Source organism: Mus pahari, chromosome 4 (assembly GCF_900095145.1).
Source record: "Mus pahari chromosome 4, PAHARI_EIJ_v1.1, whole genome shotgun sequence".
NCBI classification, from domain to species: domain Eukaryota; kingdom Metazoa; phylum Chordata; class Mammalia; order Rodentia; family Muridae; genus Mus; species Mus pahari.
In genome coordinates this window covers 22,050,060-22,063,117 of record NC_034593.1, presented here as the reverse complement: position 1 = coordinate 22,063,117, position 13,058 = coordinate 22,050,060, and the positions used below count along the sequence as shown (strand labels likewise).

General features: G+C 46.6%; 1 protein-coding gene across 1 annotated transcript in view; it reads right to left on the bottom strand.

Annotated features, from left to right (window-relative positions):
* Nceh1 (neutral cholesterol ester hydrolase 1) overlaps positions 1–13,058 on the bottom strand; it is a 65,902-nt gene that overhangs the window by 25,095 nt on the left and 27,749 nt on the right. The window lies entirely within an intron of this gene.

The window sequence follows — 13,058 nt, the reverse complement described above, 5'->3', positions numbered from 1 at the left end:
TTATACTTCCAGCCCTGACAAAATATTTCCAGCCCCTTTAAAACTCTCTCTCTCTCTCTCTCTCTCTCTCTCTCTCTCTCTCTCTCTCTCTCTCTCTGAGTCAGGGTCTCACTAAATAGCCTGGAATTCTCTGTAGCCCACTCTTGAAGAGCTGAAATTTTAGACTTGCACTACTAGGCTGCATTCCTGCTTTCTAAATAACTGTAATATATCTATTTTCTAAAGACAGCCTAACATTCCAAATAAACTACAATAAATAAATGCCAAGTAAATACCAGAAGAATACTTAAGTGTTGATGAAATAAAGGAAAGCTTTACATTATTCTAAGTATTTTTCACGTGTTTTAAGGCTTCTGTGTTTAGATGTGTCTGGTCTCTTGGGAAGTGGGAGAAGCCACACACACTAACAAGAAGAAGCGACATAACCAGGAGCTTTTCGGAAATAGCTAAGGACTATCCAAGCGAGGTATGGTTTAAGCCCCTGAACCCAGAACATAGGAAACAGAGGGATTGCTGCAAGTGAGAACCTGTCTGGGCTAGCCTGAGCTATACAGTAAAACCGTGTCTCAAAAACAAACAAAAGGATATCTGCACAGAGGCCTCATAGAAAGTACAGTTAGAGAAGAGCCCTGGGTCCCAGCAAAGACCTTTCAGAGTCATGGCTCATGGCGTATGAACACGGCTCCTCAATCATGAAGACCAGAGTTCAGAGCCCAGAACTCACATAAAAGCCCGGCATCCTGTAAATTCCCATAGTCTCACTGAGGGTCAGATGCCCTCGTCTGGACTGTACACCCCCTCCCTGCCCCTGCCACACACACACACATACACACTTAGTCAAAACCACAAGTAAATAAACCATTTTAAAAAATTCTTTCCATAAAGGGCACAGCTGGAGAGCGCCGGTGCTTCACTACGGACTATGAAAGCAGAATCTGACAACAAGGTAAGCTACCTTGTCAGATCCTCACGGTGGCCACATTCATCCCGACTCGCTGACCCCGGCTTGTTCTCTTGACAAGCACACCCACCTGGGTTCCTTTGGAGTCTGTGCTGAGTTATGGTCACCTGGCTCAGTTTACCCAGCCTACCTAGGAAATGCTAGAAAGCGTTCCTCATAAACCCACCAGGCAGTATTCATGAAAAATAAGAGCACGAGGTGAATGACCTATCCATGACCAGCAGCATTCTGGGAGCATTCATTTACCATAACAACCGGGACAATAGATAATGATAATTCAATCTCTATGTATGCTCTGACATAACTGTCCACTTTACTGAACAGCTTGAAATAATTAATATCCATCTTGGAGGGCCAGCAAGATGGTTCTGTGGGCAGTGGCACTTGCCACCAAACCAGACGATCTGAGTTCAATTCCTGGAGCCCACATGAAAAGGGAGAACTGAGTCCTGCAAGTTACCCTTTGACCTCCACATGCTGGCGATGGCTATGTGCACACAAATAATTAAATTTAATAATTCAAATAAATAAACAAATAAACATATGTGCATAGACTATGTGTGTGTGTGTGTGTGTGTGTGTGTGTGTGTGTGTAATTCTAAATATAAATTCTTTAGAAAATGTCGTTTGATTTGCGTAATGAAAACTACTGTAGGTCTGACTATGGTAACAGCTAGACTGACCAGGGCATCACCATATTCATTCATCCAGATTCCATAGTAGGCACAGCATGCTGGTCTAACACATGGCTCGGTTTACCCAGGCCTCCCCAGAAACACTTCTGCTTCTTAGCTTGCATTCACTTACATTAGCTGTGTTTCTGCAAGGCAGTGTGCTTTGTCTGCAACAGTGGCTGGGGGCGGGGGTGGCACTGAGAAGAAAGTGTTTGTCAAGGAGAGAAAGCAAGAGAGGAAGAAAAAGTGGGTGGTAGAGAAAGCACCCAGAAAGCTGCCACAGGAAACGTGACATTTAAAATTACTGATAAGTTAGAGAAACAAGCAAGCAGTTGTCCCAGCACCAGGTGTGACAGTGCCAAGCCCATGATCCCAGCATCTGGCAGGAGAGGCGGCTCCTGATCACACCAGCCACAGTGGGGGCCAGACCAGCCTGGGATATGTGGGTTCCCGTCCCAACAAAACAATCAGCCAACCCAGAGACAGCATGCTATAAACGTTCAAATTTGAAAACGGGGTCTGGGGCTCAGTTAGGACAGTGCTTGTCTATCAAGTGCAAAGCTCTGGGGGTTCAGTCCTCAGCACTATGTGAACCAGGTGTGGGGGTGCACATCTGGAATCCAGGAGAGGTGATGGAAGCTGGCAGGTGAGCAGCCGAAGGTCCTTCTTGGCTACATAGCAGGTGGAAGCTATGCTGTGCTATGAGACCCTGACTCGGCCAAAGAGCAAGTGACAGAATAAGACCAGAACTGTACTCCAGGAATGGAGAGATGGCTCAGTGGTTAAGAGCACTGGCTGCTCTTCCAGAGGTCCTGAGTTCAATTCCCAGCAACCACATGGTGGCTCACAACCATCTGTAATGGGATCTGATGCCCTCTTCTGGTGTTTCTGAAGACAGTGACAGTGTATCCACATATATAAAATAATTTTTTTTTTTTAAAAAAAAAAAAAAAGAAGAATAATCTTTCTGTATCACAATCTGGTCATGATTTTTGAACACTATAAGGTTTGAGTGGACTTTATTACAGTTATTACTTGGGGTGGGTCTGTTTTGAGACGGTCTCATGTCAAAGTATATTTTTAAGAACAGATCTGGGGAAGAAAAGGTTGCAACAGGGTTTCACCATGTAGCCCTTGGCTGTCCTGTCACGTGCTGTGTAGAACGTGCTGTGTAGGCTAGTCTTGAACTTACAGAGATGCCCCTGCCTCTGCCTCCCAAGAGCTGGGATGAAAGGCTACTGTGATCAGCTTGAAGGACAGATTTAATTTCAGTTGCTGTTGGTGCTCAACTTCCATGACTACTGTAGGCTAGAGAAGGACCATTGAACAGTGGTGTGGACATGTGTCTCTGGTTGTGGGCAGGGCCCCACATTTCAACCCCAGCAAGGATAGAAAGAGGATGTGAAGAAATCGAAGTTCTCAAAAGGACCCAACTGTGGTGAAATGACAGCTTCATCCCCACACGCCAGCCATCCGTCCCTCAGGACAGCTGCAAACCTCCCTAGCTGGACCTGCCCCAGCTTGAGTTCCAGCTCAGCAAAGGGAACTTTCGTCCCTTTCCACCTCCTTCATCGCAGCAGCTGTTGAGTGCTTGAAACCTTGTGTTTCCTCTCTGCAGCATATCAGTGTGCAATTCTCACCTACGGCCCCTTTGGATGCTTTTTTTTTCTTTAAAGAATTATTTATTTTATGTATATGAGTATACATAAAATATAGCTATCTTCAGACACACCAGAAGAGGGCATCGGATCCCATTACAGATGGTTGTGAGCCACCATGTGGTTGCTGGGAATTGAACTTAGGACCTCTGGAAGAGCAGTCTAGGCTCTTAACCACTGAGCCATCTCTCCAGTCCCCCCACCCCTCTATTCTTTATACACAATGCTAAGAAACTGCAAAAGGGATTCTGTGTCCATGGTGGTACAATCAATCAGGATGCTAAGGCAAGAGTGTCAATCAGGAGTTTGGATTGCATAGTGGAATGCTATCTCAAAACAAAATAGAACCTGGGAGAACAACATAATGTAAGTGGTCAGCTGGCATGAGACAAAAGACAGACAGACCAACAGACAGACTGACAGACAATGCTGCCTGTTAGCAATCCTTTCTGTGGTAACTTCTCAGGTATAGAATGGCAAGATGGGCCCATTGTAGTCCATGGCACACAGCCAAAACTTACTGATGCAAAGGTAGTCCTACAACCTATTTTTTAGAGTATGTGACAGGGTCAGGCCCCCTTTCCCTTCTTGAACTGGATGGCCAAGATGCTCTTTGTGGGTTGGGTCACATTAAGTGACAGCAGACCAGATGAAAGCGGACTTCTGAAGTAGCCATGGAGGAAAAAGCCTGTGCCTGGAATAGGAATAAAGCCCTCCAGAAGAGGGATGCTTTCAGGCAAGAACTGCCAATCAGGCCATCTGGGATGAAATGGAAAGTGTTCAGAGATCACCCCGATCTGGTCCAGGGCCTCTTTCTCTAGCTGCCTACTACTCAGGAATTAACTATTGCCTGCCTTCCTTCAGATGGATGGGTGGGTGGATGGATGGGTGAACAGACAGATGGACTGATGCAAGACTATAACTCCAGTCTTCAAGGGTCAAGGTCAGAAGGATCACCAGTTTCAGACCAGTGTGGACTACAGAGACAAAAGAAAAGGGGCAGGGGCAGGGGCAACAAAGGAGGATTAAGGTGGAACTTCCCCAGTAGAAACCACGCTCTCCTTGGCTGTAAATTCCTTGTGTGAGCTCTCAGGAGACCAGCCCATCGTTGCTTTCCAGCCCCCACTTCTTTCTTTTTCCAGGATCACAACTGATACCACTCTGTCCTGTGATCTTGTCTATCACAAGCTTTCTCGATGCACACCCAAGTGTTTCTATGCATAAGGTCTTCTTTGCTTTCTCTCTTCCAACCATATGACCTACAACATTCTGATATTCAGTCCCACACCTTGAAGCTAAGCTCACCAGAGGCCTGCTCAGTCAAGTGCCTACCAACCTGCTCACCACAGTTTCTTTCCCTTTAACTTCTCCAGGATCTTATCTATTATGGATCCACATTCCACTCCCACCCGCCCCGCTGGGCTTTGGGCAAGTACAGAGACACTACTCAGGGCATAGGAGAATACAGTCTAAGATGGGGTAGGCCAAGGTTGGGGTTCCCTGACTCCTGGATATCTAGGAGTCACTGGGGTGCCATACAGAGGAGTCGGGAATGAAGGAATGGGGATCTGCAGGCCCTGGACGAGGTTGGGACCATTGGGGGCTCACAGGCTGAGGACAACGACAAACCCGGGGTCAGGGAAAATGGGGGAACTCCAGTTTAGCTCATCAGTGAAAGTCCTTAGCTTAATGCAGTTGTCTAGAAGCACAAGAGAGGCCTTCTACAGAAGACTTAAGCTGTGGCTCTGTAGGTGAAGGCCTTTGTCGTGTAGTGGTTCTGGATGAAAGTGACAGTCCATGTTTATCCATACCATTTATTGACTGTTCGTCGTGGAAAATGAAGTGCCATGCCAACTCCTCAGGGTGGACCAGACATTAAATGCCTTTTGCAGGGAGGAATGTCTGGGAAGGGAAATTTATTGGCTAAAACCTCAGGGCCTCTAGATACCTCATTAGCATGGAGAACTCTGCTCTGGGCTATGTGACCGACCGACCGACCGACCGACCGACCGACCAACCAACCGAAATGGGGAGTGTGTGAACACGTGTTCCAGGCCAGGAATCTAGTAGGGAACAGGGAGGTGCCTACTGTCTCAGGTGGGTACCAGGGTGTCGGATCCACTCTACCTTACCAAGTTTCCTGGCATGGTCCACTGTCTTGTATTTATCACTTGGGAGGCAGATGCTATTGTATTTATCACTCGGGAGGCAGATGCTATTGTATTTATCACTCGGGAGGCAGATGCTATTGTATTTATCACTTGGGAGGCAGATGCTATTGTATTTATCACTCGGGAGGCAGATGCTATCTTCTTTTTAAAAGAGGGTCTCATAGCGCTCGGACTGACCCCAAGCTCACCCTATAGTAAAACATAGCCTTGAACTTCGGATCCTCTTGCCGCTGCCTCCCAAGTGCTAGGATTACAGGCATGTACACCACGCTAGGAATGCTGGGGCCTCCAGTATGTTATGTACGTTGGGCACCAACTGAGCCACATTCTCAGACTTTGCTTGGTTTCTTGAGACGAGGTCTAGCTATGTAGCCTAAGCTGGCCTCAAACTCAGGATCTTTGGGCCCCAATCTCCTCAGTGCTGGGATTACAGGTGTGGCCAATGTGACCCATGCCTGCCTTTGTGTATATGTGTGTATCTTATAGATTAGTTCTTCATCTCTGGCCCAGAGTTTGTTTGGTTTTTTTGGGGGGGGGTTTGGGGGGAAGGATATTGAGACAGGGTTTCCCTATGTAGCTAGCTCTGGCTGCCCTGGAAATTGCTCTGTAGACCAGGCTGTCCTTGAAATCAGAGATCTGCCTCCCTCTGCCTCCCAAGTGCTGGCATAGAAGGCATGTACCACTGTCACCTGGTTCAGTTTTCTTAAATAAGATGCCTCCAAAGTTCTACTTTTTATTGTTTTATTTTTGTTGTGGTACTAGGGGCTGGTCCCAAGGCTTCTCAAACAATAGGAAACGCTCCACCACTGAGAGTCATCCCCACCCCATCCCCTATAAACTGTTCTGTTTTGAAGCAGCATCTCACTAAGCTTCCCAGAGGAGTCTTGAACTTTTAAAACATTGATTTTAAATTCTGTACATACATCAGCGTGTGTGTGTGTGTGTGTGTGTGTGTGTGTGTGTGTGTGTGTGTAGAGCACATGTAAGAGCCTCCGCTCTCAGATTCCAGAACACAATGATGAGCTGCCCAATCCAGATGCTAGGAACCGAACACAAGTCCTCTGTGAGTTCTCTCGCCCTGAACTTTTTAATTTTCACCCCTTGTTGGATAGTTTTTTGTCACCTTGACCCAAACTAAAGTCATCTGAGAGGAGGGAACCACAATTAAGTAAATACATTCATAAGATCAAGGTATAGGTAAGCCTATAGGGCATTTTCTTAATTGTAATTGATGGGGGAGGGCCCAGCCCACTGTGGGTGGTGTTATCCCTGAGCTGGTGGCCCTGGGTTCCGTCAGAAAGCAGGCTGAGCAAGCCATGAGGAGCAAGCCAGTAAGCAGCACCCCTCCATGGCCTCTGCATCAGCTCCCACTCTACAGCTTCCTGCCCTGTTTGAGTTTCTGCCCAATGATTTGATGATGAACTGCTATATGGAACTGTGAGTGAAGTCACCCTTCTCTTCACACCTGCTTCTGGTCATAGTATTGCATCACAGCAACAGCAAGCCTAACTGAGCCTAGGTCGAAGGACAACTTTCAGGAATCAGTTCTTTCCCTCCACCATGGGCTCCAAGAGTTGAGTTCAGTCATCATACATGTGTAGAAGTCTTTTGAACCTGCCGAGCCATCTTGCTAGCTCCAACTTGAGCTCTCAATCTCCCTACCTCAGTCTCCGGGGTCGCTGGATTTTCAAGCCGGCTTTAGACAAAGCTCAATATCTTACTTCACTCCACATCACAGTTTTTGCTTGCCTTACAAGAAAATGAACTTCCTAATGGCACGGTGACTGGCACACAGGAGAGACTCGCCGGCTGCTCGCTAACTTGAAGTGACTCTATTTGAATACTGATCATTTTGGCACTGTCTCCCGCCCCTCAGCTGTCTTTTTCAAACTCCGGATCTACATTTCCAACCATCTCCAGGACCTAGCTTATAAATTCCTCAAAATTTACAAGGGCAGGGCTGGGAAGGTGGAGTGCCATGCATCCTGTGGTGGTTGATCTTTATTGCCAATGTGACTGGACACACCTCTGACCCGCTGCTGAGGTCATTTACAGAGAGGTTTAACTGAGCACAGAAGACCTACCCTGATTATGGGCAGCAACTCCCATGGGCTGAGTTCCCAAACAGACCAGAAGGGGAAAGGTGAACAAAAGCTAGCCTCGGGTTTCCTCTGTCCCTGCTTCCTGATGACAGATCCAATGTGGCCAGCTGCCTCATGCTCTTACCACGATACCATCTCCACCGGGACAGACTCTATCCCCCAAACCGCAGAAAACAACAAAACATTTTTAGCCAAAACAAATTCTCAGTTACATTGATTTGCTTCAGGTATTCTGTAGTAGTAATTTTTAAGTAACTTATAATCCCAAGTACCACCAAAAAAAAAAAAATTAATACCTACTCAGACATTAGTGCTGCAGCTCTCAACCTGTGAGTCACAACCCCTCTGGGGGGTCACGTGACCATGTCACAGGGGTTACCTGAGACCACTGGAAAACACAGACGTTTACGTTACGATTCATAGCAGTAACAAAATTACAGTTATGAAGTAGCAATGGAAATAATGTTATGGTTGGGGGGTGGGAGTGTCACCACGACAAGAGGAACTGTATTAGAGGGTCACAGCACTAGGAAGGTGATGAACTGCTGTTTTAGTGGCTTCACACCTTAAATCCTAGCCCTTGGAAGAGAGAGGCAGGCAGATTACTATAAGTTCAAGACCAGCCTATACAGCAAGTTCCGGGGCAGCCAGGGCTACATGATAAGACCCCTGTTTAAATAAATAAATAAAATTAGCAGGGTCTACTCTTCCTTCTTCCCCCCCCCCACACCCCCACAGCAGTAGCTCGCCGTGTTCTCGGCGGACTGGCGGACTATCTAGCTTCTCACGCAGCCAAAGCTTGCTTCTCTGCGCACCTCCTTCCTTGTTTCTCAGTTTCCAAGCAGCCACTGATTCATCTCTCTACTCAACTGGCCAACATTTGTTGAAGGTCGCTCTACTGGGCTTCCACAGTCACAGTGACCCTGTGTTGAAGCCCTGGTAGGAAGGAGATAGTCTAGAAAGAAATACTCTGCTCTCTGTTCAGATATCAGACTACTGAACCATGACTCCAGAGAATGCCGTGCTGGGGGTAGCTAAAAAACACAACCAGATGAAACACTTGCCTGGCAGGAAGTGATGTCACACTATATATGATATATATATATCATATAGAGATAACTTGTATTTGCTGTGTTTATATTACTGTGCTTTGTGATATGTGTCAGGGAATGCAGGGACACACTTGGCAATTGCTGCTAATAAAATCACTGTGCCATGCAAGTTTACCCTTATTCAGTAAATTCCGACATCAAGACATAAATGTGTCTGTTTCTGGTATAGAGCGCTCCCTGCATCTGCTATGGGGAAGGTGGAGAGAGACTTAAGAGCCTTTCTCCTCAGCTTGGCCAAACTGCAAAGAAATCACTTTCCTTTTAAATTAGTCCATGGATTCGTGGACCTGTAGCCTGGTGACACCCTGCCAACGCTGCTGCTGCTGGGATGCAGGTGGCCAGCGTTCCTAGAGCTTGCCTGACTAACCTAAACTGTACATAACACCCTAACAATGTCTTACCCACTGGTGCTACCCATCCTGCCCTAAAGCTGATGTATTATCCTGGCTGCAGTCCAGCTTCCTGTTCCCCGGGGCAGGGGTTATGTGTGCCTTCTAAGCATTCCTGCTTGCTTCCCGTTCTACATAACCCCGTTTCTCGGCACCCCACCCTTTGCATTCGTGCATACCTCGTATAACGTATCGTTTACCTCCTCTTTTATTTGGCAGTGCTCTTTGGAAGCAAGCAGGCACAGCGCGGGCAAGCACAGAAAGCAGCTGATAACCTTACACAGACTCTGTGCATCAGTTGACAGTAGCCAGGCATCCGAGCCTCGCCCGGAGTATGGATGCTTTGATCATGGAAATCAGCACCCACTACAAATCAGGGTAACCTACTCAGACTCCTGACCATTGGTAGAGGCGCCATACGCTTTCAAATCACCCCTATATCTTTTCTTGATTTGCCAAGTAAGCCTTTTCTTCCAACCCTGAGATTATGTTGGATCCAGAGTTCTCTGTGGTACACAGATGTATGGAAGATGCCACAGAAAAGCATTAGAGAAGATCATTAAGCCACCCTGCGGCTGGGGCTGGACCTCAGTTGGTAAAGTGCTTGCCTTGCAAAACTGGGTTTGATCTGCTGCACTGCATAAACTAGGTGTGCTTGTGCCTGACTATAATCCTGGCATTTGAACTGTAGAGGCAGGAAGAACAGAAGTGTAAGGTTATCCTCAGCTACACAGCAAGTTTAAGGCCAGCCTAATAAAAAAATAAGTAAAAATAGTCCCGTAGTGGTGGCGCACGCCTTTAATCCCAGGGTTTGGGAAGCAGAGGCAGATGGATCTCTTGAGTTCTGAGTTTGAGGCCAGCCTGGTCTACAGAGAAAGTTCTAAGACAGTCAGTGGTATACAAAGAAGCCCAGCATCAAAAAAAAAAAATTAAAATAAGATAGCTAGATGATAGACAGACAAATAGATAGATAGATGAAGATAGATGATAGATGATAAATAGATGATAGATGATAGAAGATAGATGATAGGTGATAGAAGATAGAGAGATAGATAGATAGATAGATAGATAGATAGATAGATAGATAGATAGATAGATGATAGAAGATAGATAGATGATAGATAGATAGATAGGCCCTCTGATTTATTTATATAATAATAAGGCTGTCATGAGGCCACTATTACAGGGCTGTTCATGTTTCAGATTGTTGATCTGCACATTCATGAATTCTATCACAGGTTTCAAAGCAAACCTGAGAACCTTAACTCCCCAAGAGACTCTAGACCAAAGAACAAGGGATCCAACACACCCAAACTTTTCCCTCTCAATGCTGTCTGTGGTCTCCCTCCAGGGAGAACAGCTCAAAGGCTAAAGCTCCATGTCAGGAAAGCAAAGAGGCTGTGCTAGCCTCTTCAGCTCCCTGTTTGTGACTTGTTTGTTTCTCATTGTTGTCCTTTCAAGATCACCAGAAACTAAGTAGTTTCCATAAGACTAGTACTTACAGACCAGTTACATTCCCAAAGCTTCCTGTATTCTAAAAGATGACCCAACAGAACAGATTGTGTGTTGCCACCAGCTGCTCCACGCTGTTCTTGCTACAGAGGAAGCTTAAGACAAAAGCCGCCTGAGGTAATAACTGGGGAGTTGAATCTGCCCCACCTATCCTGCTCCGCTCCAGAATATAAAATCACTGCTACTTCCCGGACAAGTATATCTACTCTCAATAAACAACGGATCCATTTAAAATCAGATCTCCATTATGCGCCATCTGGAACATCTAGCCTGTCATAGTCACGCACCATGAGGCTGGGACAGCAAAGGATGACACAGGACTCTCCCAGGCTCAGCAGTGACGGAAGAGCATCTCCAGACTCGACTGGTCAGGACCAAGGAGCCAATGTCCCCCGTCTCCCTCCAGCCCTTCTCCCACCCCGTGACACTCTCAACACCGTTCATGTCTTGCTCTCCCAGGCCTTCTAAGCACCATGTAAGGTAGAGTGAAAAGACAGAGCTCTGGCTGGGGACGGCTTTACGGAGGAGGCTCAGCACAGTCAAAGGAGACAGACAAGTGTTAAGCGCTTTTCTACTCCTACTGAAACACCTTGGCCGTGTTCAGTGCAGACGTTCTAAAGACACGCACACCATTCCCCTAGGCCATCAGACTATTGATGCAGTCATTTCCTCCCCCCCCAAAAATGGGATTTTCTTAAGAATGTTACTTTGAAAGAAGGAAAGGGCTGAAGCCCCATGCTGGCCATGTAGGAACTCGTCTCTTACGAGGCGATTTCACAGTCTGACTTGTCAGAAGCCAGGCAGGAGAGATAAGACAATGCTGACCTGTGGAACCACACCGTGGCCAGGCCTGCTAAGCTCTGCAGACCACTTGTCCTCCTGTAAAGCCAACAAGACCCTGAGGATGGCCATGGAAGGCCCTGGGCCTCTTTCTTCATCCCTCTGCCTGGCATGGCCTCAGTAATTAGGCCTCCTTTTGTCACTATGGTTTCTTCATTGAATTGGTCTGTTGTGGGCAGGTGGTGGAGTCAAGGCTGTGAAGGTGCCCTGGGCCAGCCTCTGACCCCATCAACTCTGGAAACTAACTCCTTGCTACTTCTCACAGTGCAAACTAGATCATGAACCCAGACTGATAAGGTCTGCATCTAAGGACCCACATCTTCCTGGGGCTGGACCTGTAGCTCAGTAGAGACCTAAACTGTGGGAGACCCGCCGTTCTTCCTAGTGTCTAAGGCAAAAGACTCGAATGCTAAGCACTTTGTATGTGATTATCATTGAGTTCTAAGAGTTCTTTATATAGACTGGATACAAGCCCCTTTTCAAACACATTATTTGGAAATATTTCCTTTTAGTGGGTGTGTTTGCATTCTTTCTTTTTGTGCAGGTATGTGTGTGGTGTGGCACATGCCTGTTAGTGTGGGGTGTATTCGCGTGTGTCTATGTACGTGTCCGTGTATATGGAGGCCAGAAGTCAAATTCCAGTGGCTATCTTTTCACCTTTTTAAATATGTGTAAGTGTGTGTGTGTGTGTGTGTGTGTGTGTGTCGCTGAACCTGAAGCTCACTAATTCTGCTAGGCTAGCAATGCAAAGAGCCCCAGTGTCTTTGTTACTCTGAAAGAACTCCATTCTTCCCATACTGAAAGTGTAGGCCCTCGCTACCATGCCATGCACAACTTGTTAAAGAATAAAACAAATTGTGCATGCTGACAGTCTAACTTCAAGTTCTCATGCTTGCTTGACAGACACCTAACCATGAGCCTTCATTTTCACGTTCTATACATTGATTTTTTTTTTTTAATAATCATTGAAGATTCTTTTTCTTACTGCTCTCTCCTCCCAAAAAAGAAAAAGGAAAAGAAAAAAAAAAATGTTTTCTCCTGCCTTGGGTTCTGCTCCTAATCAAAAGCCCTCCTGAGGTCTTTCGTGTCCTGCTCAGAGCCGCTTCTGCCTGCCAGGACAAATGGCTCTTGTTTTCCTTTCATTGTTTCACACAGCAGCTGATTCAACCTGCAGCATTTAAGAACAGGGCTTGCAAACAAAACCCTCCCAACTCCTGCTGGAATACAGCGTCCCTGCTTGCTGGCTCATGCCCTCCGCCTGGCTGCACACTCACACACACTCCACGGCCCACAGCACTGCACAAGCTGGACGCGGCTGCTTTTCACAAAGTCCAGGAAGCAGACAATTAGATGAGATCTCCAACAGGTGACTTCCTGTTTTTTACATTGAGGGCTCTCTATAGTTTAAAACCTGAATAATCTCTTACGTGGTGGGATAGACACTATTCCTCAAATGGTGCATGAAGTCTAAACATTCAAGGGAAATGATTTTATATCTATATTTACCAATGTCTTAAGAGTCAGATGATGCCGGGTGTGGTGGCGCACGCCTTTAATCCCAGCACTTGGGAGGCAGAGGCAGGCAGATTTCTGAGTTCGAGGTCAGCCTGGTCTACAGAGTGAGTTCCAGGACAGCCAG